Here is a 26,283-nt window from a genome sequence, read left to right on the forward strand (position 1 = left end):
ATCTTAATGATAAGCAGTAGTGTCATGCAAAGACCAACTGAATTCTCAGACTTTTTTGACATCCAGCAAGAAACAAGATATTTGGTAAAATTGTGTAGTTGGAGGAATGTCATGACTCTGATCTTGGCAAGTGTCTGTGACTTATCATCATTTCTCTTAGGAACTAAGCAGGGATATTTAAAAATATATCACCTATTGTTAATTTCTGACTCTAACACATTTTCACTGTAGAAAATTGGGACATACAGGAAGGAATAAAGAAGAAAATAAAAACTAGCCATATTTCTACTACCCAGATATAATCACTGTTAACCTTTTGTTTCATTTCAGCTAAATAAAGTATAAAAATATTTTACAAAACATTTGGATAATTGTGTATACATATGTGTATATGTTTTTATATATGTATACATACACACATACATATTATTGGGTGTGTGTGTGCGTGCATGCGTGTGTGTGTGCACATATGTATAGTTTTGTTTCTAAGCAGGAAATTTTCAAAGGACTGGTTAAACTTTTGTCCTACTTCTTCTGTCTGAAAGTAGATTACGTCAACAAATGAGATTAAACTCTTCCTGATTTGTCTTGCCTTCCAGTTGGAGAATGTTATTTTTAAACCAGAAAGCAACTGGGATACTTAAATAATGATAACAACAACAAACAAGAAGGTCAATCTTCAGACCTTCGTATAAGCTCCACCATATCTCTGGATGCATACAAATTAATCAAGGGCTGTGGTTATGTTTAAAAAACGATTTAAGGTTTATGACCAGCCTGGGCAAAATAGTAAAACTCTGTCTCTACGAAAATTTTTTTAAAAAATTAGCCAGGTGTGGTGGTGCATGCCTGTAGTCCTAGCTACTAGGGAGGCTGAGGCAGGAGGATTGCTTGAGCCCATGAGTGCCTGGAGACAGAGCAAGACCCCATCTCTAAAAAAATAATAACAACAATTTAAGCAACAATTTCTTCTCTGGGAGCATTTAAAAATTGGTTGGGAAGAATGATTCACACATATTGAACAATTTGAGAGTAGTAGAAGATGGTCTAAGTTTAGGTGGTTAAGAGATGTGAGGTTCAGTGACCACAAGTATTTCAAGGGTTCCTGGAGAAAGTGGAGTTTGAGATAAGCTTTGGGTTATAGATACAAAAGAAAAAGGGAGGGACTTTTTCCACTTCTTTAACTGCAGCATGGACAAATGCTTGGGAGCAGGAATAAGCTTGACATTGGAAGAGGCGTGGCTCTAAGCATATGAGCTAGAGTCAGGCAGACATAGGTCTGAGTCTGTCTCTGCTACTTGTTAGACTGATGGCCTTGGCACTTCTCTCTATCCTTTCCTAGGCCTATGAGATTCTTTATCTCAAAGTAGGGGAAAGTAGCATCTGCCTCAATGGACTATTTTGAATATTGAGTGGGAAATGTGTATAAAGTGCTTAGCACAGTACTTTATGCATGTTAATACTGAATGTCAACTTGACTGGATTGAAGGATACAAAGTATTGATTCCGGGTGTGTCTGTGAGGGTGTTGCCAAAGGAGATTAACTGTTTGAGTCAGTGGGCTGGGAAAAGGTGCCTACTCTTACTCTGGGTGGGCACAATCTAATCAGCTGCTAGCATGGCTAGAATATAAGCAAGCAGAAAAATTTGAAAAGTGAGACTGGCCTAGCCTCCCAGCCTACATGGGCTAGTAATGGAAGGCCCATGTGTATATATATATTCCATTATTTCTGTCCCTCTAGAGAACCCTAATACAATACAATACTCTCTCTATATATATGTACATTCCATTAGTTTTGTCCCTCTAGAGAACCCTAACTAATACAATGTATAAGAAGCATTAAAAAACTACTGGCCAATAATGGTGATAAATAATCATCAAAAATGGCAACTGGTTCATGAGGTGACCTAGAAATGTGGCAATCTATGAGACACTAGTAGCTTGGTATTCCAGGAAAAGCTTCTAGAATTCAAAAACAGGAAGTAATAAAGATTTCAGACAGAAGGCCACGCCTCATATATATCCAGTGTTTCAATCATGTTACACAGAGGTCTCAAATCTGTTCACCTGGTCAGGAAGGCTCTGAGGTGTTCTGCTGATGGGAAACCATCTGGAGTCTTTCAGGGGAAGGCTGCCCACACCCATTTTCTGTTGGTCTAGTGCAAGGATTGACAGATTTTGTTCTTTTTTTCTGTGAAGGACCAGACAGTAAATATTTTAGGTTTTGTGGGCCATACAGTCTGTGTTACAGCTCCTCAATCCTGACATTGTAGTGTGAAAGCAATAGACAATATATAAGTGCCTGGGTGTGGTTATGTTCCAGTAAAACTTTATTTATAAAACCAGGTGGCAGATTTGCCCTTATGGGCTATACTTTGCCCACTCCTGGTCTAGAGTTTAACTCTCAGAGGACAATCTGAATTTTTAGTAGGTATGAATTTGTTCCACAACACCTAGATTCAAAATACATCATAATATTTTCTTTTTATTTTTTAAAATTAAAATTTCAAATTAAAAAATTTAAATTATAAAACAATTCAAACATCTTTACATTTTTCTAAATAAAAATTATTCTTGCTTGGGCCATACTCCCCATGGATGGTTACAAATTCAACTTAGTAACGTTTTCAGGACAAACCCCTACTCTCCCTGGGGTCATATTGATAACCTATAGCATTTACATGACTGTAGGGGAGGAATGAGGACTTGACTCTCTTCTTGGTGGTCACCTTTGTTACTGTTACCTGAAATCCACGACTGCTTCTTCCACGATGCTCTAACATAGGACTCTTCTTGCGGACTGAAGCTCTGTCATGTCTCTTTTCGTGTTAGGCACTTAGTGCCCTGGACCCAAGGACATCCCTCAACCATCCTCCCTCTGAGGTATTGGGTTTATCTGCCATTTGTAGGAATCCCCTAATCTACCCTTTCTGTTATCAGAGAACCTCCCTCTGGTGGTTGTGCCATCCTTTCTTCTGTTTCACCTAACTCAAAGCACCAGGCTTCAACCATTCCCTTCTGGGACAATGCACTTCCATTTTCCTCATAAGAAGCATCTGATTTCCATCAGGTGGGGGTGGAGGTTGTAAAGGTGATGGTAAGAAAGGCTCAAACTTCTTAGAAACACAATAGTTTGGTGAAGTGGGAATTGGAGAGAGGGTTGCTTCCTTCTGCCCTAATGAATTAACAAAAACAATGTAAAGCAAAACAAAACAAACACAAGCCACCAGTTAGGTTTTTCTCTGAACTCCCAGGTCTTGGGAGGGGTATCTCATTGTGGTTTCCAAGTCCTGGCAATGTCCAGAATTGGACTATATGCCAAGGAAATGCCGCAGAAGCTTTCAGAAAACTGTCAGTCTTGTTGGAGAAAGGGAGCTCATACACAAGGCAGACTCTTTCACCAAGTGTTTCAGGGGAAGGAGTTGTTAGACCCGTGATTAAGGCATAGTCCCAATTCTCAAAGAACTTATAACAAGACACGCACCCAAGACAGTCAAAAGGCCGTACAGTTCAGTGGGTATGTGATTGAATGGGGAGAGACAGCTATGTCTGCCCTGAACTTGGAACGCTATTCTAAAAACCACCCCGGAAGGGAAATGTGGTTCCTACAGCTGTTCTCAAATTGCCACTTTGCTCTGATGACCTCTTTATGATCTAGAGACAATCTGCCTGAGAGACTTTGCATGTTTTTCACTGAGTAATGTGACAGGTGCTACCATAGTCTGAGAGGACAGAACAGCAGCTGACAAAGGGGCAAAGAATCCGTGGCTAGGCTTGGCTCTGTCTATTTGATACGTGTTTTATTTGTGGTGGGGGCTGAGGGAGGGGGTGAAGTTGGTCAAGGGATATATTTCCATTAGATAGGAAGAATTGAGAGATCTATTGTACAACATGGTGACTACGGTTAGTAACAATGTATTGTATTCTTGAAAATTGTGAAGAGTAGATTTTAAGTGTCCTCAGCAACAAAAAAAAAGTTATGTGACTTCACATAAGTAATTCACATATGTATTACTTAATACATATGTTAATTAGCTCAATGTAGCCATTCCACAGTATTTACATATTTCAAAGCAACATGTTGTACATAAATATATACAATTTTTATTTGCCAATTTAAAAATTAATTAAGTTTTAAAAAGAGAAAATACATATGATTTTGTTTCATCTCAGCAAGTCCTCTGAGATGCCTGCAAGCCATAAGATGAAAAAGACCCTGTCTGGGCACGGTGGCTCACACCTGTAATCCCAGCACTTTGGGAGGCTGAGGCGGGTGGATCAGCTGAGGTCAGGAGTTCAAGACCAGCCTGGCCAACATGGTGAAACACTGTCTCTATTAAAAATACAAAAGCTAGCTGGGCAGGGTGGCATGCGTCTGTAATCCCAGCTACTTGGGAGGCTGAGGCAGGAGAATCACTTGAACCCAGGAGGCGGAGGTTGCAGTGAGCCGAGACAGCACCACTGCACTCCAGCCTGGGCAACAGAGCAAGACTCCATCTCAAAAAAACAAAAAACAAAAAAAACAAAAAACCCAAGAGCCCTGCAGGGAGGCAAACATCTTGTTCCTTTTGATACGTGGTATAATACTCCCCAACTTATTAGCTATGTGATTTTGGGCAAGTTAATTAATATCACTGTACCTCTGCTGAAAAAAAAAGTATAAAAAGATTCCTCCTTCACAGAGTTGCTCAATTATTAAATTAGTTAATACATATAAATGCACTTAAGAGTATTTCCTAGTACATAATAATTGTTTGATAAATACCAACTATTATTATTCTGGCCTTTTCCTTCTCAAATGTATTTCTAAAGAATAAACAACCTGTAATAGGATTGCAGGCCAGCCTCTAATAAATGAAACACTAATGAATAGATGAGGCAACCCTTAAAAACTTAAAGGAGGTAATTCTAAGACGTGTTGAAAATAGTGTTGTCTTACACAGCAAGTACGAAGCATATGGAACTTACTATCCCAGGAGCTGTCTAAGCCAAAAATGTAAATAGGCTCAAGGAGAGGTGAAGTAATATTCTGAGTGGTAGGACTTAAAGTGAGGACATGCCAAACTTCTGAGGGCACAGAAAGCAGCTGCTGTTTCTGTTTTACCCCCTTGGTGCCAGTGTTAGAGAGAGCAGGCTGAATTAAACATGAGCTGGTCTTTAGCAGAAATCTGTTTGGGTAGAGCTTAAAGAAGTGGGTGCTTTGATGGCTGATGCTTTCTAGAACTCATAGCTGGAGGTCTTTGACCTCTTCGTTGTAGGTTAAATCCGACACATACCTGCCCAGGGACAGTGTTCAGTAAGTTTTTTTTTTTTAATTTCATTTTTTAAATTCAAAAATAATAATTGTGCAGATTCATGGAATATACAGTGACATTTTCATACATATATTGTGGAGTGATCAGATTAGGTTAATTAGCCTACGTATCATCTCAAACATTTCTCATTTCTCTGTGTTGGGAACATTCAATATCCTCCTTCTAGCTGTTTGAAACTATGTAGTATTGTTAATTGTAGCTATCCTACAGTGCTACAAAACACTAGAACTTAATCCTTTTATCTAGCTGTAGTTTTGTATCTTTTAACAGAATCTAAGGTTTTGCTGAGTAAAAGAGATTTCCAAACTCTTGGACCCATCTTGACCCCAAGGTAGTGAAAGGAGCCATTTTTCAGGAGTTTGGATGGTGGCAGCAATGTTTTTGATGGTCTGGCCCACAGCCATACTAATTCTTCTGCTGACACGGCCCTGAGTTGTGGGTTTGTTTGGGTATCAGGGCAAGTATTCCCAGGGCTTGCTTCATGATTGGTCTAAGCAACTGTGTTCATCTCATTCCCCTTTCCAGTAATTGGTTTAGTCGTAGTTACATGACCCAGTTCTGGCCATGGGGACATGAGGAATTCAACAGGGAAGCTTTTAGAAAAGATTTTTTTCTCTCAGGTTTAAAAATAAAAAAATACATGTAAGGAGAAGTTGTTTTAGTCCTTCCTACTTTCAATACTATCATGTGAGGATGTGATTCACAGAACTACTACAGCTTTCTTGTGAACATGAGGGAAACTAAGAAGTTCAGCCAGAGTCCTGACATTGGTGAGCTACGGAGACAGCTTTAGGTCAGTATTCTTCCGGGCTTTGTATGTGAGATTGCTAATTAGCCCTATTGTTTAAAGCAACTTTAATTAGGTATTCTGCTACTTGCAGTCAAAAGCATCCTAACTGATGTGATTAGTATGTGTGTTTTGTTCACCACCAATGCCTAGCACAGGGCCTGGCATATGGCTAGAAGCTCAATAATTGTTTTTTGAATTAGTGAATGATAGCACTGTTCAATCTTACTGCTGGGTCTACTCTGGCTATGTTCTGGCTCTGGTAGAGCAATTCCAGATAGGTCCCAGGAGGCTATCTGAGCCTGAGTAACCTGCCTGGAGTCTCAGCACTTGGCTGCTGGGTCTTTTTTTGTTCTTGACAGGTTTTCCAGGGTTGGAATTATGCCCCTGGCCAGTGGTGACTGATAGTTCTCCCTGAGACCAACCTCTGCCCAGACTGTGAAAGGACAACTTGCATATCTTCTGTTGCTGAGTTCCTTCTGGAGAGAAACTACGGTTACCTTCTGTTGAGCTGCCTCGCCATAGATCTCCTGCCTCGATTGCCAGGTTTGTCTGTTCACATACCTCTGGAAACTGTATTTCTCCTGTTTGCCTGAAGAGCCCGGCCCCCCATCTGTATCTTGTCCAGGACTGTAAGTGCTCACTGCTCCTGGAAGGTGTGATTTGTTCCCAGCACCCAAACCCTGGTCTGGTTTGGTCTATCACAGACTTCCTGAGCTCTGGAAGGAAGGCTTTCCTCCTGATATACTCAGAAGCCATTTCTGTCTTATTATCATCATCTGACAGAGTTTGGTCTGATGCTAATGAACGATGACAACAATTGCTTCTTCTGCAGGCTAGGAAGCCTCACCTGCAATTGTGAAATGTCAAGCAGAAGTTGAGGTAAAAGAGGAACAAGAAAATTTTCTTCTGCCCATTGTACACTTCTAAGATTAAAGAAAGAGTCTAAAGCTTTTTGAAACCTCTGTACAAGGACATTTCAACCTCATTGTTTACAAAATCAAAGAAAGTAAACTAATTTTCATTCCTCGGATTCTTGAGAATTAGAAATGGTGAAGTTTTTTGGTAAATATGGCCAGCCAAAAAGGAAGTCTACTCAAATGCCCACTACGAGTAGAATGGTAATTCAGCTGTGGTGTATTTGTCCAATAGAACACTGCCTCAGTGAGAGTGAATAGTCTCCAAACACATGGATAAGTTTCAAAATATAATATGGAGTTAAAGAAGTCAGATGCATACACAGTGTATGATTCAATTTATTTAAAGTTCAAAACAGGTAAATTTAATGCGTGGTATTAAAAATCAGGATGGTGGCTACCCTTGTGGCAATGGGGGCTGCCAGAAGGGAACAGAAGATGGGCTTTTGAGATTCTGGTCATGTTCTACTTTTTGATCTGGGAGCTGGTTACACATGGTTAGTTTGCAAAAATTCAATAAGCTGTCCACGTATAATATGAGCACTTCTCTCTCTCTCTCTCTCTTTCTCTCTCTCTCTCTCTCTATATATGTTATACTTCAATTAAAAGTTAAAAATAATTACATGGCCATGGAAACAAGCCTTGGATCAGAAACAAGCAAAGATTCACAGAATCCTAGTGCCAAAAATGAGCTCCCTCATTTTACAGAGGGGAATACTAAGTGGTCAGGAAGTCCAGTGAGTCACCCAAAGTCACACTAATGAGCCAGTGGTCAAGCCAGACATGGAGCCCGTGTCTGATTCTAGCCCAGGGCTCTTTCATTGATTGGGCATAAAGGAAGTTGGATTGTGGCAAAAAATTTAGTGATGTTTCCTTCTGTGCATCTTTTTTCCTTTTTGTTGGATTTACTTGAGATACAGAGTTTTGGGGAAATGTTTAGGCATAGTTACTTCTAACAAACACTTTTGTTGCTTAATGGGTATATGGAAAACAACACAGATAGACAGGGTCAGAGGTTGCATAGTGTCCTACTCTCAGAAGAGCCCTAACCTTGCTTTAATGCTCTGCCATCACCATCTTGAAAGTCTTACTAATTTTTAAGCAATGGGCCTGGAACTTTTCATTTTGCACTGAATTCTATAGATTATGTGGCCAGTCCTACAAATAAATGCTGCATTGTTTAATGAAGAAGGTATGCAAGTCAAATACTTGTACTCAAATCTATTTTAAATGAGCAAGGAGAATTTGTTATTTAAAGGTAAATTCTATACAACAATAAATCAGTTTTATACAAGGAATAATCCCCCAATTTATTTATTTTGCCACTAAATTTCAGTACCACCAGTTGACTCAAGACAAGAGATCACATGAAAAGTGAAATAATAAATAAGAATCCTGGAATAGTAGAATTTAAGAACTAAAAAAGGATCCTAGGGATAATCTCATCCATCCTCTATTTTGCAGATGGAGAAAATGAAGTCTAAAGCAAGGGGGTGATTTGCAAAGAAATTGACCATGTAGATAGAAACTAGTGAACCTTGATCTATATAGTCCAATATCTGAAGACACAGTGATACTTGAAAATTTCTGGCCAAGTTTCTGGAGCACTTTTTTTTGCCATCCCAGAAAAAGCCACCTAGGCAGGACAAAACATTAAACTTTGCTTAATGCAGAATCATTTGCTGGAAAGAAAGCATACAGGGAAATTGATTATATTTTGTGTAAAATAATTACCTTAATGTAGCCTCTGCCATATACAATGTTCACTTGTAAGCAGAAATGGCTGTCAGAATGGCTCTGCCTCAAACACAGTTTGTTAGCATCAACTTGACCCAACTCGGTATCTTCCAGATGCAGATACTGGCATCAGACAAAGACTCTGGCATGTATCTGAGGCCCTGAACGTCCATCTCAATTCACCTCTGTTTGTCTTCACTGAATAGATTTAGGCGACTGGGTCATGGCTATGTTCTGCTTTAGAGCAATGGCATTTCTGCAGCCAGAAAAGCAAAAGAATGAATTAAAGTATTTAAGTAGCTAATATGGGTCAGAAGTTCTGCTGGGTGACACAGATGCAAGGACATACCTCTGTTTCCAAGGAGTCCACAGCATGGCTGGGGAGGCAGACACAGTTGCAATTCAAGACGATGAGTATACAGCATAGATATGCAAAGGGTAGTGGGCTAGTGGGGCTACCTCGTGGAGCATGGCAGGAAAATGGAGAGCAAAGAAGGGCTTCATGCAAGAAATGAGTCTTAAAGGATATGTAGAAGTTAACCTGATGAAGGGCCCAGAAACGAGATGACATGGCAAGTGGGGCAAAGAACTCCAGGGGAGAGTATGAATAAAGCCAGCAAAGGGTTTTCAACAAGAAGTTATTGGTGCTTCAGGATGATTACTGTGGACAATGGCTACAGGAAGGTGGAGGGCAGGATGACAGGCAGTGGTCCAGGTAAACAAAGGTGGGAGTCTGAGCTACGATGCCTCTCACCCCTTCTCAGAGAAATAGTCTGGAAACAGTGAGGAGGCAAAATTATGAGGGCTTAGTCATCTCTAGGTGTGGAGGCTAAGAGAAAAGACCAAGAGGCTCTATTTTATTGCCTGGGTGATGTCGATATAGTAGTTTGGCTGACACAAGCGTTGAAGGAGGATAAGATTTAAAGAGAAGATTGAGGAATTCTTGGAGATGCTGAGTTTCAAGTGCCTATCAACCATTTAGGTGGATAATTTTCACCATTTCAAGCAGAAGCATTGAAATTTTTCTTATTTGCCTGAATATATGTTTGTTACAGTCGAATGAGTTCAAAGCTCACATGTGAATATAATATGCAATATCACACATCTTCATTTCAAGTGAGCATGCATATCATTAGGTATTCATTTTTAAACCATGTCTAGATATAAGAGAGTAGGGAAGTTAGAACACAGTTATATTGCTAGAAGGAGCCGTAATAATCATATTCTACATAAAGCAATTTGAGCTCCCTGAGGCTAAGTGACTCTCCCAAGGTTTCCAGCTATTAAATGGAAGAGTTGAAACTCCAACCCAGTTCGCTATCCCCTCCCGCTTTCTGCTTCATCAAGGTATTGAAGATGGCTGCAATTTACAGTCTAAAGTGTGCTATAGTGTGTTTACCATGCTAACCTCCCATTTGAAAAGAGAGCTTTGAAAAACTTCCTGTCTCCATTTTTGCTTCTCACCTAATCACAGATTTATTTATTCCCTCAACTTCAGGTCTCAACTTTATCCCCTGCTTGTTTTAAAGTTTCTTTGAGAAGTGCCTTTGAGAAAGTCCTCATGAGCTGGCATTGATTCCATGGTTTCCAGTGAAGTGGGAAGCTCACTGAGCACCATCACTCATTGTGTTCTGTTTGCCTTCATTTACTCTCAGAGTGGGCAGAGTCTTGAATAGCTAGAAGCACAGGGAAAGGCAAAGCAGCAAAACATTGGGTCAGGTTGTCCTCCCAATCATACTTTTCAGAGAGAGAGAGAAACATGATCAGAATCCAAGACAAGCAGGTGTTCAGCATCTACTAAGAGGGCTTTTGAAGCAACTTTAAGGAATAGTTTTTAAATAGTTCTGCCTGGGCCTTCAAATCACCTCCCATCCTAAATTTTAAGAAGCAAAATTATTATGTCACTGCAAATGTGATGATTATTAGAGACAAGGCTTCAATTTACATCAAATGTATGTATTTCGAGGGTGCCTTATACCACCCATGTGTACAGCAGAGTTGTACCCAAATTATAGAAATCAGCACAGAAAATTTCTTTCTAAAATTATTATAGATTTATAGTAGAATTATTGCATGATGGGGCAAGTTTCTCTGTCCCTGGACCATCATTGCCTTGCTCTATACTTTCTTCTGATGGGGGAGGGAATTTTAAGCTGTCGAATCTAAGTTATACTTTGAGAAGTCAGTACTGGCAAGAGGGAATTAGTCTGTCTTATTGCTCCACTTTGAAGAATGTAAAACCATGGGCAATAGTATTTGGCATCATGGCGACTACGGAGATTGAAGTAGGTGCCCTGGGCTGGGAGCGGGGGAATAGGAAGAAGCGGGGAAATTCATGGAAGGTAGGTAGCTTCCAGACCCATGAGCACAGACTTTGGTACAAAAGGTGAACTGTTAAAATATTTTGCCACCCTCTGCATTCTGAGTGTGTCCCAGATTTGTCTTAAGCAAGACTGGGTATTCTCTGGTGAAGAGTTGTGCTTTTGCACCCTCCCATGCCATGCAGCAGGGTTCTATTTGCTCTTGTGACATGTCGGTAAGGCTCATGGATGTTGAGTCTTTGGTCAGGAATGCAAAATAAATAATAAGAATTACACACTATTCTTCTTTTTTAATTCATGTCTTTTTTTATTATTATTATACTTTTAAGTTTTAGGGTACATGTGCACAATGTGCAGGTTAGTTACATATGTATACATGTGCCATGCTGCTGTGCTGCACCCATTAACTCGTCATTTAGCATTAGGTATATCTCCTAATGCTATCCCTCCCCCCTTCCCCCACCCCACAACAGTCCCCAGAATGTGATGTTCCCCTTCCTGTGTCCATGTGTTCTCATTGTTCAATTCCCACCTATGAGTGAGAACATGCGGTGTTTGGTTTTTTGTCCTTGCGATAGTTTATTAAGAATGATGATTTCCAATTTCATCCATGTCCCTACAAAGGACATGAACTCATCATTTTTTATGGCTGCATAGTATTCCATATGTATATGTGCCACATTTTCTTAATCCAGTCTATCATTGTTGGACATTTGGGTTGGTTCCAAGTCTTTGCTATTGTGAATAGTGCTGCAATAAACATACACACACTATTCTTTTTTGACCATCTACTCTGTGCTGAACACCATCCTAGGTATGTAGCTTGACCAACATCTCAAAGCCAGGACAGTGGTACCTAGACAAGAACCCAGGACATAGGGTACTATTTCAGAGCTCTTTCCACTGTACTATATTGCCTAGTGTTTGTGGTCAAGTATGGGGCTGTGTGTGCACATAGGGATGGAAAACTGTTGAGATCCCAAAGAATGAATCTTAGGTGGTGAAGTTCCAGCCATATGATAAGAGTGGGATTTCATCTGTTTCTCTGCAAATAGTGCCAATAGAAACGCTACCCTGCCTAGGTTAAGGATGTGGTATAGAATGTGGTTGTTAGGAAGGCTTAAGACAATAAATGGTAAAGAACCTGGCACAGTGCCTGGCACACAGCGGTAATTAATTAATAAATGAAAGTATGATTTCTAGAGGGCCTCACGCTGCGTATTTGAAGTACTCCTTCCTATTGTGGTGCCTCTGGAAAGCCATAAAACATAGTAATTATAGCTTATACTTATAGCATAGTACATAGAACTTATAGCTCATCTTCCTTGGGTAGCCTGGGGATGCCCTGGGTTTGGAGGCCTCTCCATGAAGGGATTTTTGGCTGGTTCTGCCAGGCCCAAAGAGTTCATCTTGTAGGTCCTGTCCAATGTTGCTCAGTCATAGGTTCTGTTTTTCACTAATGATACTTCCACCCAAGACCTGGAACAGAAAGCTTACTTCCAAATGCTACTTTTTAGATCCAGATTACAGATGGAGCAGAGTTTTTCTGACCCTGACATTGTGCAGAGATCTGTTCTGGCTGCTTGCCTGCCTATGTCACTCTGCTTCCTGCTTAGGCATCAAAACCTCAGCCCTTAACAGGCAACTAAGACTTATGCCTGGAGGGCTTCACAGCTCTAACTCCCACCTGCTATACTATCTAAAGACTCCTTTGTTTCTGATTCCTGGGAATTTCCCTTTCTTGTTTGCATGTGTATTAAAGAAAAACTGCTAAGCTCTGAGCATTCAGCCCATTTATTGAATGACCCCAGGCCCACTGGAAATTCACTCAACCAGTTGTGGACTTCTTTGAAACCAGATTTCCTTTTATTACAGAAAAGGAAAGGAAGAATTTACATTCTGCCTCATGGGCCAACCGGAGACCTGAACTCAGAATCTTGCCTTCTGGGTGTATGTCCTTCTTTTTGCCATATCCAGGTTCTTTCCATTTCTGCTTGGAGAGACCTGCTGAAACCACACTTGAGGGAGGCAATGTGGCTCTCCCTGACCAGGTACAGAATAAATCCAGCTTTGTCTCAGACCATGTTTGGTGGTCTGTTGTTACTGTCCAACACAAATCTATTTTTAATTTAAAAAAAATATGAACATATATAGTTATATATATAACTATATAAAAAGCTATAACTATATCTATCTATCTATACACACACACCAGCCTTTTTGTTTTTTTGGAGCAGTCTATTTGTTTATTTGGGGATGGGGGTGGCTTATACGTCTTTAAGTCTGTCACCTTGTCTAGAGGTCTGAATGACTTCAGCATTTGCAATGTGGCTCACATTGTAATAACTCCACAAAGGTCCTCAAGGTCAGGAGAGTGTGGACAAACACAAATGATTAAGGAGGGAACACTAAAAGTGTTTTTCCTTGATGTAGAAAGGCTCTCAGTGCCCAGACCAAGGGCACAGCTTTGCTCTTCAACCCAAAGTTGCAGAGGCAGAAGGGCCACTTTCTGTGTAGTCAGGAATCTGGGTTCCTACCATCAGCAGCCATATGGGTTTGGTAACATTCGTCAGCTAGAGAACTCGCTGAGATGGAAAAAGAAACTTTTCACAGGACAGCCCAAAATATTTTTTGAACTTATGGAAAACTGGTAGTGACTTTCTCCATGTGCCAACTGCTGACATGCATTTTTGTTTAAAGATATACCAGGTAGAAAAATAGTGAAATGTTTCAAGGAATACCTCAGCTGATGAGTGTTGGCTGTTCTGGGGGCTCACAGAGAGCAGTGTAGGGATTGAGGTATAATTTTTGATGTAGAAGAAAAGATTTGGAACAGTACTGACACACAGTAGGCATGACATAAACTTAGCTATCATTATCATGTACAGTAGAATGATAAAATCCCACAGGTTGGTTTAGCTGAGGCACTGATAGCAGTAGGTGTCAAGTACTCTCACATTCCAACGTGAGTCACTAAACCAGCTAGAACATCCATGTAGACCATCCATGTTGCAAAGGGAGTGGCTGGAGCCTGGTTCTGCCAGAGTCAGGGAGGTTGAAGATTAAGTGAGGGAGAACAAGTATTTCTTTAGAGAGAGTTGTCAGAGGACCATGGAGTTTCCACTTTCCAGGGAATAGAAGTATTTCTCCATCACTGTGAACCAAATGAGAAGGATATGTCAAGCAAGCTACCCAGAGAGCTTACCCTGCATCTTCTCGAATTTAGGGATATGAGGACAGGTGCCTGATACACATCTGGAAAAATCTATAGGTGAGAGGCTGTAGCTAAAGAGACCAGAGCTGAAAAATAGAGGCATAGGGAGGGAGGTCACTTTTTGGGGGGAAGGTGGGAGGCAAAGATATGGAACCCATGGAAGGGATCTTGCTGTCAGTTGTCTTGAAAAGGACACTTCCCAAGAGATCATCCTTTCTGGGGTGAGGTGACCTGGGCAGAGAGAAAGCTGGAGTACTGCTACATGCAGAAACTGAGGGTGGAACGGGAACCGGAAATGGCTGTCAGGGAGGGACAATATCACACCAGGGAATTACAGTTGAAGCCATCTCCCATCTACCCCCGTGTGTGTGGTGTGTGTTTTATGTGTGTGGTGTGTGTGGTATGTGCATGTGTGGTGTGTTTGTGTGGTGTGTGTGGGGTGGGGTGTGTGGTATGTGGTGGGTGTGTGGTGTGTGTGTGGTATGTGTGTGGTGTGTGTGTGGTGTGTAGTCTGTGGTGTGTGGTGTGTGTGGTGTGTGCATGTGTGGTGTGTGTATGGTGTGTGTGGGGGGTGTGTGGTGTGTGGTGTGTGTGGGGTGTGTGTGGTGTGGTGTGTGTGTAGTGTGTGGTGTGTGTGCGGTGTGTGTGTAGTGTGTGGTGTGTGTGTGGTGTGTGTGTGTGGTGTGTGTGTGTGGTGTGTGTGTATGGTGTGTGTGTGGTGTGTGGTGTGTAGTGTGTGTGTGGTGTGTGATGTGTGTGTGTGGTGTGTGTGTAGTGTGTGTGTGTGTAGTGTGTGGTGTGTGTGTGATGTGTGTGTAGTGTGTGGCGTGTGTGTAGTGTGTCGTGTGTGTGTGCTGTGTGTGTGTGCTGTGTGTGTGGTGTGTGTGTGGTGTGTGCATGTGTAGTGTGTGTGTGCATGTGTGTGCGTGTGTGTGTGTGTGTGTGTGTTGGCAGTGTCTCTAAGGAATTTACAACTCAGAGGCAAAAGACTTAGCATTTAGCATTTGGCTATCCCTCCTACCAGGGGGCATCAGTACCAGACTCCAATTGTACCCATCAAGAAACGTCTTTTCTGCTCCTTTTCTAGCTTCATCTTACTCCCTGGGGACCCCTGGAGCAGCACTGTGGGTGGAGGTAGGAAGACTATAAGATATAGAGAAATAATGGTGAAGCCAATGCTATCCCCACTCCGTTCCACACGGCAGGATTTCAAGCCTGCTTTAGACCTAATGGAGGAGAAGTTTTAAATTAGATGAGAGTTTAAAGTTCACAAAATGGGATTCCAGGGGCAGTTATGAAAGAAATTAGTTTATAGTTATTGCACTTTATCAAGTTCAATGGTCTTAAGTCAGTTCTAGCAGCAGAGCCTGAGATAGGTATTCAAGTGCACAGTATTGAGAGAGTGCTTAATGCTCTCAGGAGAAACTTGAAGGAGAGGCTGTGAACCAGGATAGGGCTGGGGAAGAGGCTAGGCAAAGATGTGGTCTCAGGTAAAGACTCATCTTGGTCTGATCCACGAGGGACTGTGAAGCATAAATAACACCACAAAGATGTCCCACTTTGTCAGTCTGTTGGGGTGAGGTGGGGATGGAGAGTAACCTCCCCAGTGAGTTAGCTCCCATCAGCCATGGGCAATCCTTCAGACAGGGGGCAAGCTTTGAACTATTAACAGTGAACACTCAAAGCAGCTGAGAGATGGGCGCTCCAGCCCAGTAAAAGGGACCTAGATGGGCACCAACAGTGACTATTACAGCACTTTATTTCAAAGCCCATTCCATAGCCTTTTCTTTTCAAGAACTTTAGCAGTCCCCTTGAAATGTTTTTATGTGCAGTTGACACCTACAGTAGAGTCTTAGTCTTGGGAAATGCTCTATCAAAATATGTGTTGAGGAAGAGAAGGTTCCCCTGCCCAAATTGTGCCACCGCATTGGGCCTGATGTGTAATAGCACACTTCTTTTTGGAATTTGGTGTGTTCATTACAATAATCGTAATGTAACATAGCACACACTTAAGAGTTCCTCTTTCCTAGAATAAAAAACTATGTGAACTAAAATCTTATGCACCCCTAACACTGTGAGGCGCAATACAAGGGCATGAATGGAGGCTGCCTGCATACCCTATATCCAGTTACCTAAAAGGTAAAAACCATGCCAACAAACTGATAGATAAAATAAGTTGTATCCCACTACATTTATATATATATATATATATATATATATATATATATATATATATGCCTTCATAACAACCTGGTCAAGTTTGAGTTCATAATTTTCAGATTCCTTAAAATTTCATATTAAAATAATATGGCAGAGGAAAGAGGGCCCCAGCCTGTGGCTCACTGACACTGTACTTCCTATCCCTGCTTCCATTTTGTCCTATGAGCACAAGCATATTAGACTGCTTGGAATGCCATGACAAAATGCCATAAACAGGGTGGCTTAAAAAGAGAACTTTATAGTCTCACATATAAATGACTATTGTCACTTTAAGCCACTAAGTTTTATGGTGATTTTTAAATGCAGAATTAGATAACTAATAAAGGAGAGAAGTACAACAGAAGGGCCATCCCAGAACCCTCTAAAATGTGGGGCCTAGGACAGGGGCTACTTTTGCTTGGAGCTAAAGGCAGTGCTGACTATAGGATATCAATTTTGTTTCTTTAGGGACCTGGGGATTTCCTAGGGAAGGGTGGGTTTATTTACACAAAAGAAAAACCAAAACCAGACAAAGACACAACAAAAAAAGAAAACTAAAGGCCAATGTCTCTGATGAACATTGATGCAAAAATCCTCAACAAAATACTAGCAAACTGAATTCAACAACACATTAAAAAGATTATTCTTCATGACCGAGTGGGATTCATCCCACATATGCGAATCAATAAATGTGACACATCTTATCAACAGAATGATGGACAAAAATCATATGATCATTTCAATGATGCTGAAAAGGCATTTGATAAAATTCAACATCCTTTCATGATAAAAACTCTCAAAAAACTGGATATAGAAGGAACAGACCTCAACATGATAAAAAAATCCATGTGCAATAAACCTACGGCTAGCATCATACTGAACAGTGAAAAACTGAAAGCCTTTCCTCTAAGATCTGGAACACAACAAGGATGCCCACTTTCACCATTTTTATTCAACATAGTACTAGAAGTCTTAGCCAGAGCAATAGCAATTAGACAACAGAAAAAATAATAAAAGGGCATCTAAATTGGAAAGGAAGAAGTCAAATTATCCTTGTTTGCAGATGATATGATCTTATATTTAGAAAAACCTAAGGACTCCATCAAAAACTATTATAACTGATAAATAAATTCAGTGAAATTGCAGGATACAAAATCAACTTACAAAGATCAATAGTATTTCTATATGCCAATAATGATCAATCTGAAAAAGAAACTGAGAAAGTAATCCCAAATTTAGCTACAAATAAAATAAAATCCCTAGGAATAAACTTAATCAAAGAAGTAAAGATCTCTACAATGAAAATCATAAAACATTGATGAAAGGAATTAAAGAGGACATAGAAAAAATAAAAAGATATTCCCTGTTCATGAACTGGAAGAATCAATATTGTTAAAATGTACATACTACCCAAAGCAATCTACAGATTCAAGGTAATCCCTATCAAAATACCCATGATATTCTTCACAGAAATAGAAAAAATAATCCTAAAATTTCTATGGAACCACAGAATACCCAGAATAGCCAAACCTATCCTAAGCAAAAAGAACAAAGTTGAAGGAATCACCTTACCTGACTTCTATTATACCCAGAGCTAGAGTAACCAAAACAGCATGGTGCTAGCATGAAAACAGACATAGAGACCAATGGAACAAAATAGAGAACCCAGGAATAGATCCATGCATTTACAATCAACTCATTTTTTATAAAGGTGCCAAGAACATACATTGGGAAAAGGACAGTCTTTTCAATAAATGGTGCTGGGAAAACTGAGTATCTATATGCAGAAGAATGAAACTAGACCCCATCTCCCACCATTTACAGAAATCAAATACAGATGGATTAGAGACTTAAATCTAAGACCTTAAACTATGAAACTACTACAAGAGAACATTGGAGAAACTCTCTGGAACATTGGACTGGGCAAAAATTTCTTGAGTAATGACCCACAAGCACAGGCAACCAAAGCAAAAATGGACAAATGGGATCACATCAAGTTAAAAAGCTTCTGCACAGCAAAGGAAACAAAGTGAAGAGAGAACCCACAGAATGAGAGAAAATATTTGTAACCTACCCGTCTGATAGGGGATTAATAACCAGAATATATAAGCAGCTCAAACAATAGGAAAAAACAAATAATCCAGTCAAAAAAATGGGCAAAAGACACTTTGGGAAAATGAGGCGGGTGGATCACGAGGTCAGGAGATTGAGACCATCCTGGCTAACATGATGAAACCCCGTCTCTACTAAAAATACAAAAAATTAGCCGGGCGTGGTGGTGGGCACCTGTAGTCCCAGCTACTCGGGAGGCTGAGGCAGGAGAATGGCGTGAACCCAGGAGGCAGAGCTTGCAGTGAGCCGAGATCGCACCACTGCACTCCAGCCTGGGCAAAAAAAGGCAAAAGATTTGAACAGACGTTTCTCCAAAGAAGACATACAAATGGCCAATAAGGATATGAAAAAGTTATCAACATCACTAATCATCAGAGAAATGCAAACCAAAGCCACTATGAGATATCATCTCACCATAGTTAAAATGGCTTGTATCCAAAAGGCAGGCAATAATGAATGCTGGCAAGGATGTGGGGAAAGGGGAACCCTCATACACTGTTGGTTGGAATGTAAGCCACTGTGGAGAACCGTTTGGATGTTCTCTAAAAAACTAAAAATAGAACTACCATGTGATCCAGCAATCCCATTGCTAGGTATAACCCCCCCGAAATAAAATCAGTATATTGAAGAGATATCTACACTCCCACGTTTATTGCAGCACTATTCACAATAGCCAAGATTTGGAATCAATCTAAATGTCCATCAACAGATGAATGGATAAAGAAAATGTGGTGTGTGTGTGTGTGTGTGGGTGTGTGTTATGTATATATATATATATATGAAATATTATTCGGCCATAGAAAGAGTGAAAGCTTGTCATTTACAACAACATTCATGGAACTGGAGGACATTATGTTAAGTGAAATAAGCCAGGCACCAAAAGACATATATCACATATTCTCACTCATATGTGGGAACTAAAAAATACATTGAACTCATAGAGAGTAGAATAATGGTTACCAGAGGTTGGGAAGGGCAGTGGAAAGAGGGGGAAAATGAGGGCATGGTTAATGGGCACAAAAATACAGTTGTAGAAGGAATAAGATCTAGTGTTTGATAGTATAATGGGGTAACTATAGTTAAAAACAATTTATTGTATATTTCAAAATAACTAAATGAGTGAAATTGGAATGTTTCTATCACACAGAAATGATACATTCTTGAGGTGGTGGATACCCCAATTACCTTGATTTGACCATTATGCATTGTATGTTTGTATCAAAATATCACATGTACCCCATAAATGTGTACAACTAATAGATATCCATAATAATAATAATTTTTTTAAAAAAGGAACTTAAAGCACTGATTAGGGTGTTTGAGATCAGGAGACTTTTCTTACCAAAACTATAACAAAAGAGCCTTTTATCTAGAGTACACAAATAAACTAAAATGTAATGAGACATTTATTTGCTTGTTTGTATAAATACACCAAAATATACGCATTGGAATAGTCAAAGCGGAAGGCAATTTACTTAAGCCAGTGATGCTGTCGGTTGGTTTTCAAAAATGCCTGTGAAACTTCTCTTTCGGAATCACCCATGAAGCTGGATTATGAGCTCCCATGAAACCAGACTCATCACTCAAACTAAGACTTGGTTTGTGACCCCAGACAGCGTTTCCCAGCATGATCACCCAACCTACTCAGCAGACTGCTCCAAATGGCTTAGCACTGTTTTCAAAACTCACATCCTCCCTGTGAGGATACATGCTGTCAGAATTATCTTTCTAAAACACATCTCAGATCACGTGCTTCAGTAGCTCTCAGTTGCATAGATAATTAAGCCTCAACTTCTCAGCCTGATTTTCAAAACTTTATTATACAACCCCCACTCAGCCTTCCAGTTCTGTCATCGACCGGCAGTCTCCTATGAACACACGATGCCCTCTCTAGTTACCAATGAAAGGTACCATTTACTGAGCTTTTATTATGTGCCCCACACTGCACTAAAAGCTTTAAACAATATCTCATTTTATCCTTATAGGATTTTGTAGTATAAATATTATCTCTATAGTACAAATAATAAAACAATGATTGCTAGCTGTTTTTATAGTGCTTACAATGTGCTAAGGTATTGTTCTATAGAAATATGTGTGCCACATACGTAATTTTACGTTTTTCATAGCCACATTAAAAAGTAAAAAGAAACAAGTGAAGCTGATTTTAATAAAATATTTTGCCAAGGAGCATGTAATTAACATAAAAAATCATTAATGAGATATTTCACATTTTCTTCCCTTTTTTTGGCACTAAGTCATTAAAATTGGTGTGTATTTTACACCTATAACATATCTCAATTTGGATGCTAAACTTTCACTGGAAATATTTGAATTCCAATGAAATCAACACAATAAATACTGTGTTTATATTTTTAAAAATGCACGGTAAAAAAAAAAGTAGATTACACACCCAAGTTGTTACAAACATATTGGGAAGAATTAAGTACCAAAAAGTCATTTCCTTTTCTATTCTCATCCAAATTGTTAAAAATTCCTTGGATTTAACATTTTAGATTTCACTTTCAATCAATTAAAAGAGTTAAAATTTTAGTTTCTAATGTTGCACTAGCCACATTTCAAGCCTCAGTAGCCACATGTGGCTGTGGCTGCCATGCTGGACAGCACAGCTCTAAGCACTTTACTACTATGAGGTAGGTGCTGTTATTATCTTCACTTTATTCTCAGCAAACTAACAAAAGAACAGAAAACCAAGCACCACATGTTCTCACCGCATTGTTCAAGTGGGAGTTGAACAATGAGAACATATGGACACAGGGAGGGGAACATCACACATCGGGGCTTCTCGGCAGGGGTGGGGGGCTAGGCGAGGGACACCGTTAGGCGAAATACCTAATGTAGATGATGGGTTGATGGGTGCAGCAAACCACCATGGCACATATACATCTATGTAACAAACCTACACGTTCTGCACATGTATCCCAGAACTTAAAGTATAATTTTAAAAAAAGGAAAGAAAAGAAAAGAAAAAAGAAAATGGAGGCACAGAAAGTCGTAACTTGCATTAGTGCACTCAGCTGACGGACTGAATGGTTTCATTTGTCAGAATGCTTTCATTTGCTCAGAATGGTTAATTTGTCCAAGGTGACTTTGCTAATAAGGGTTAGAGCCAGGAATTGAACTCAGGATTAAGTTCGTAGCCTAAGTTTTTGCCATGGTGCTCATTGCTCTACACATTTAATTGCTCGCTATTATCCTAAAATCCTTAATTGATGCTGGTCTTTTTTGTCAGACTGTTACCTCTGTCTGTATTGCCTTGCAAGTTCCATTTTAAGTAGCATTCATTCACCCATTTATTCACTCAGTAAGTTAATTGCTTTTTCCAGCAAATACTGTTAGCCATTTTTCAAATATCCGCCACGTAGACAATAGCCGTGAACAAAACAAGGCAGACCCGGCCTCTGCCCACACAGAACTTTTAGTTTAACAGCACTTCTCAAACTTAAATCTCCAGACCCTATAACACTCTAAACATTGTTGAGGACCCCCAAGAGCTTCTGGCTATGTAGGTTATAGCTATTAATATTTATTGTAATAGAAATTAAAACTAGGACATTTTAAAAACATTTATTTATCCATTCATTTAAAGATAACATAATATGGCTGGGTGTGGTGGTTCACACCCATAGTCCCAGCACTTTGGGAGGCTGAGGCAGGCGGATCACTTGAGGCCAGGAGTTTGAAACCAGCCTGACCAACATGGTGAAACCCCATCTTTACTAAAAAACACAAAAATTAGCCAGGCGTGGTGGCACGCACTTGTAATCCCAGCTACTCGGGAGGCTGAGGCAGGAGAACCACTTGAATTCGGTAGCAGAGGTTGCATTGAGCTGAGATTGTGCCACTGCACTCCAGCCTGGGTGACAGAGTGAGACTCTGTCTCAAAATAAATAAATAAATAAATAAAGGAACATAGCATCCCATTATATGTAAACACAAAGAGTGTATGATTATGAAAATATAACTATATTTTCCAAGACAAAAATTAGGAGAGTGGCATTGTTTTCCGACTTTGCTAATCTCTTTAATGTGTGACTTAATAAAAGACAGCTGGATTCTCATCTCTGCTTCTGTCTTTAATCTGTTGCAATATGTTGATTTGGTTGAAATGTATAAGGAAAATCTGGCCTCAACCAGATATGTAATTGGAAGAGAGAGCAGTGGTCTTAACCGATTTATGCTGGAGGTTGCAAATTTTTGAATTGCAGACATGTATGAAAAATCAGACCTTGGCGATGACCCTGAGCAGTAGGATATAAATAACTCCCACATGCTTAGCGTTCCAATAATGGAACACTAGGCATAAATGGGTTAATAGGCTCTTAACTGTGAAAATTGTTTTTTTGCTACTATTCTGAAACTCAACAAGTGATTGTTTATTAAAGTTTAGCTACAATATGGAATCTGAAACCATATCAATTTCATATATTAAAGTTACATTAAAATTCATTAGTCTACCTTGCACATTCAATGGATTTTATTATTATTACTATTATTTTGAGATGGAGTCTCGCTCTGTCACCCAGGCTGGAGTGTAATGGCGTGATCTCGGCTCACTGTAACCTCCGCCTCCTGGGTTCAAGCGATTCTCCTGCCTCAGCCTCCCGAGTAGCTAGGATTACAGGCATGAGCCACCACGCCCGGGCCTCAGTGGATTTTATATATGCTTTTGTAACAACATGCACTGTTCATTTGGAAAACATTGATTCACTGAGTTATACAGCTCTTTCAAATGTTGACACATTTCATTATTTATTTAAGAATCACATTCACAGCTGGGCACGGTGGCTCATGCCTGTAATCCCAGCACTTTGGGAGGCCGAGGTGGGCGGATCACGAGGTCAGGAGATCGAGACCATCCTGGCTAACACGGTGAAACCCTGTCTCTACTAAAAATACAAAAAATTAGCTGGACATGGTGGCAAGCACCTGTAGTCCCAGCTACTTGGGAGGCTGAGGCAGAAGAATCGCTTGAACCTGGGAGGTGGAGGTTGCAATGAGCCGAGATTGCGCCACTGCACTCCGGCCTGGGTGACAGAGCAAGACTCCATCTCAAAAAAAAAAAAAAAAAAAAAAGAATCACATTCACTAATATCAGCACTGATCAAATCAGAAAAATCTTCAAGTATCAGGAGGCTGTCAAGCTTGTACAGGCAGGTACAATTTTTCCAAAATTCCGATTTTTATTTGAATGCTCAAATTTTACCATTGGCAACATATACTGTGAGTTGTTTTTCTTGAAGTAACAGGCTCATTTTGTTCATTTTTGAGAAAATATCTGCCAAATAGTCAAGTCTGAACAATCGTAGTTTGTCTGATGTTCTTTCAAGTAAAAATGGTGCTCCTTGAAGGAAGCATCTAGCTCAGCTCACAAGCCAAACAGTCATCAAGAGCTTTTCCCTGAGAGGACCATTGGGTTTCAATGAGCAGCAAAAATGCTTAATGCATACATTCCCATTCTGTCAAGCAGAATATTAAACAGATACATATTCAAGGGCAGTAATTTAACAAAATTAATCATTTTTAGTGCTTAATCAAGGGCATCTTAAGTAAAACTAGCATTTTTTCTCATAGTGAATAAGAATACAATGACTAATGATAAGTTTATTGCCACTGTCTGTTTTTGCTAATGCACCAGCAGTATTTTTACCCACCATTGCTTTGTACCATCAGTGAAAATATCAATCCAGTGAACAAGGTAAATAACATTTTAATATTATCATGAAACTAGTTTTGACCTCATGAATCCCTTGAAATGATCTCAGGATCCCAGGAATCTAAGTACCACACTTTCAAGACCAGTGGTCTAGAAGGAAAAATAATTGGACAAGTACATGGGTAAGCTTGTTCACTCCAAGGGATCAAGGAAGTCCTCATGGATAAAGTGATATTTAAGGTTAGACCAGAAATATATGTATCAGTGACCCAAGTGAACAAAGGGCAGGGTAGGGAAGGGGAGTGTCAGGCAGACATAGAGGTGTGTCTGTAAAAGCTGGAAAAGAGAGGCAGGCTGCAGGAGCTATAAGAGGCTCATTTGGCTGGGACTTGAAATGTCAGAAGGAGAGCAGTAAATGATGAGGCCAGAGAGATGGCAGGGCCAGCCAGCAAACAGCCTTGCAAATACATTGAGGGCATCACATCACCTCTGTTTACTCCTGAAAATATTTAACCTGAATCTAATCATGAGGAGACAACCAGACAAATCCAATTTGAGGACATTTTGCCAAATAATCTGACTGGACTCTTAAAAAATGTCAAGGTATCAAAAGACAGAAAAAGCCTGGGAAACTGTTCTAAATTAAAGGAGACTAAGGGAGACAGGACATCTAAAAGCATTACGTAATTCTTTATTGGATCTTGGATTTTAAAAAAAACACTGTCTTAGTCCATTTAAGCTATAACAAAGCACCTTAGACTGGGTAACTTATAAACAACACAAATTTATTGCTCACAGTTCTGGAGGTAGGGAGGTCCAATATTAAGGTGCCAGCAGATTGAAGTCTGGTGAAGCCTTGCTCTCTGTTTCATTGATGGTACCTTTCGTGTTCTCACGTGATGAGGGACAGGGCAGTTCCTTTCAACCTCTTTTGTAAGAGCACGAATCCTAGTCATGGAGGCTCTACCCTCGTGACTTAATTACCTCCTAAAGGCCCCACCTCTTAATACTACCACATTGACAATTAATTTCAACATATGAATTTAGGGGACATATTCAGACCATAACACCCAACAACAACACCACCAATAACTATGAAGGACATTGTTTTGGGACAATTAGGGAAATTTGAATATGGACTACATATTAGATAATGCATATATCAAGGTTACATTTTCTAAATGTGTGGTTGCATTTTGGTTATATAGGAGAATGCCTTTGTTCTAGGGGGATAAATGCTGAAGTATTTAGGGATGAAGTATGACGTCTGTAAATAGTTTAACTCTCAAATATTCATCAAAAACTGTATGTACATACAGAAACAGAGAGGACAATAAGACAAATGTAGCAGAATGTTAACAATTGATGAAATTTGATGAAAGCCCTAAGGCATTAACTTTACTACTCTTGCAAATCGTCAGTAGGTTTGAAAATTTTTCAAAATAAAATGTGGGAATATAATGAATTTGGGCTTTATTTTAGAATCAAAAGAAGCTATGGAAAGATGGTAGCCAATAATCAGGATTTGTAAATAAGGGATCAAAACCAGATTCAAACAGGAAAGTTACTAACTTGTGATCAGACATGATGGATGATGCTGGTCCCCAGATTTCAGAATCCAGTTCCCCTCAGGTCCTACCACTCTGCCCCCAACTTTTCTCTCATTCCTGTTTCTCTGTAACACTTGGCCTCATTCTTTCTAATTACAGACAAGAGTCCTCTGCCAGGGAACAGTGGCCTCAGGCGAGTCTGAGATTGCTTTTTTACTGCCTCTGAACCCTACCTCCGCTAACAGATTCTATTTGAGGTTAACCAATTGCCAAGAAAGCATTCTCAATGGTCCTGGGGGGGTCCATAGGTTGCCCTTTGACCAATCACTGAGGTCACTGATGTGAGCGACAATAATTGCTTCTCTCTGGTCCTGCACTTGCCCCGTGAATCAGTTTCTCCTCTGAGAAGCAGATGCCAAGAAAGGATTAGATTTACAAGAAATGTATTGGGGGAAAT

The 26,283-nt window shown here is 40.0% G+C and overlaps 1 long non-coding RNA gene across 2 annotated transcripts in view; it reads left to right on the forward strand.

Moving 5' to 3' along the window:
• LOC134730045 (uncharacterized) overlaps positions 1-7,501 on the forward strand; it is a 150,125-nt gene extending 142,624 nt beyond the window's left edge. The window contains exon 7 of one of the 2 annotated variants that reach the window (XR_010111652.1): positions 6,465-7,501. This is a non-coding gene — a long non-coding RNA (uncharacterized LOC134730045). The remainder of the gene's footprint in view (positions 1-6,464) is intronic. The other variant, XR_010111651.1, reaches the window with a different exon arrangement.
• The last annotated feature ends 18,782 nt before the right edge of the window (positions 7,502-26,283 follow it).

This window comes from Pan paniscus, chromosome 2 (assembly GCF_029289425.2).
Source record: "Pan paniscus chromosome 2, NHGRI_mPanPan1-v2.0_pri, whole genome shotgun sequence".
Taxonomy (NCBI): Eukaryota; Metazoa; Chordata; class Mammalia; order Primates; family Hominidae; genus Pan; species Pan paniscus.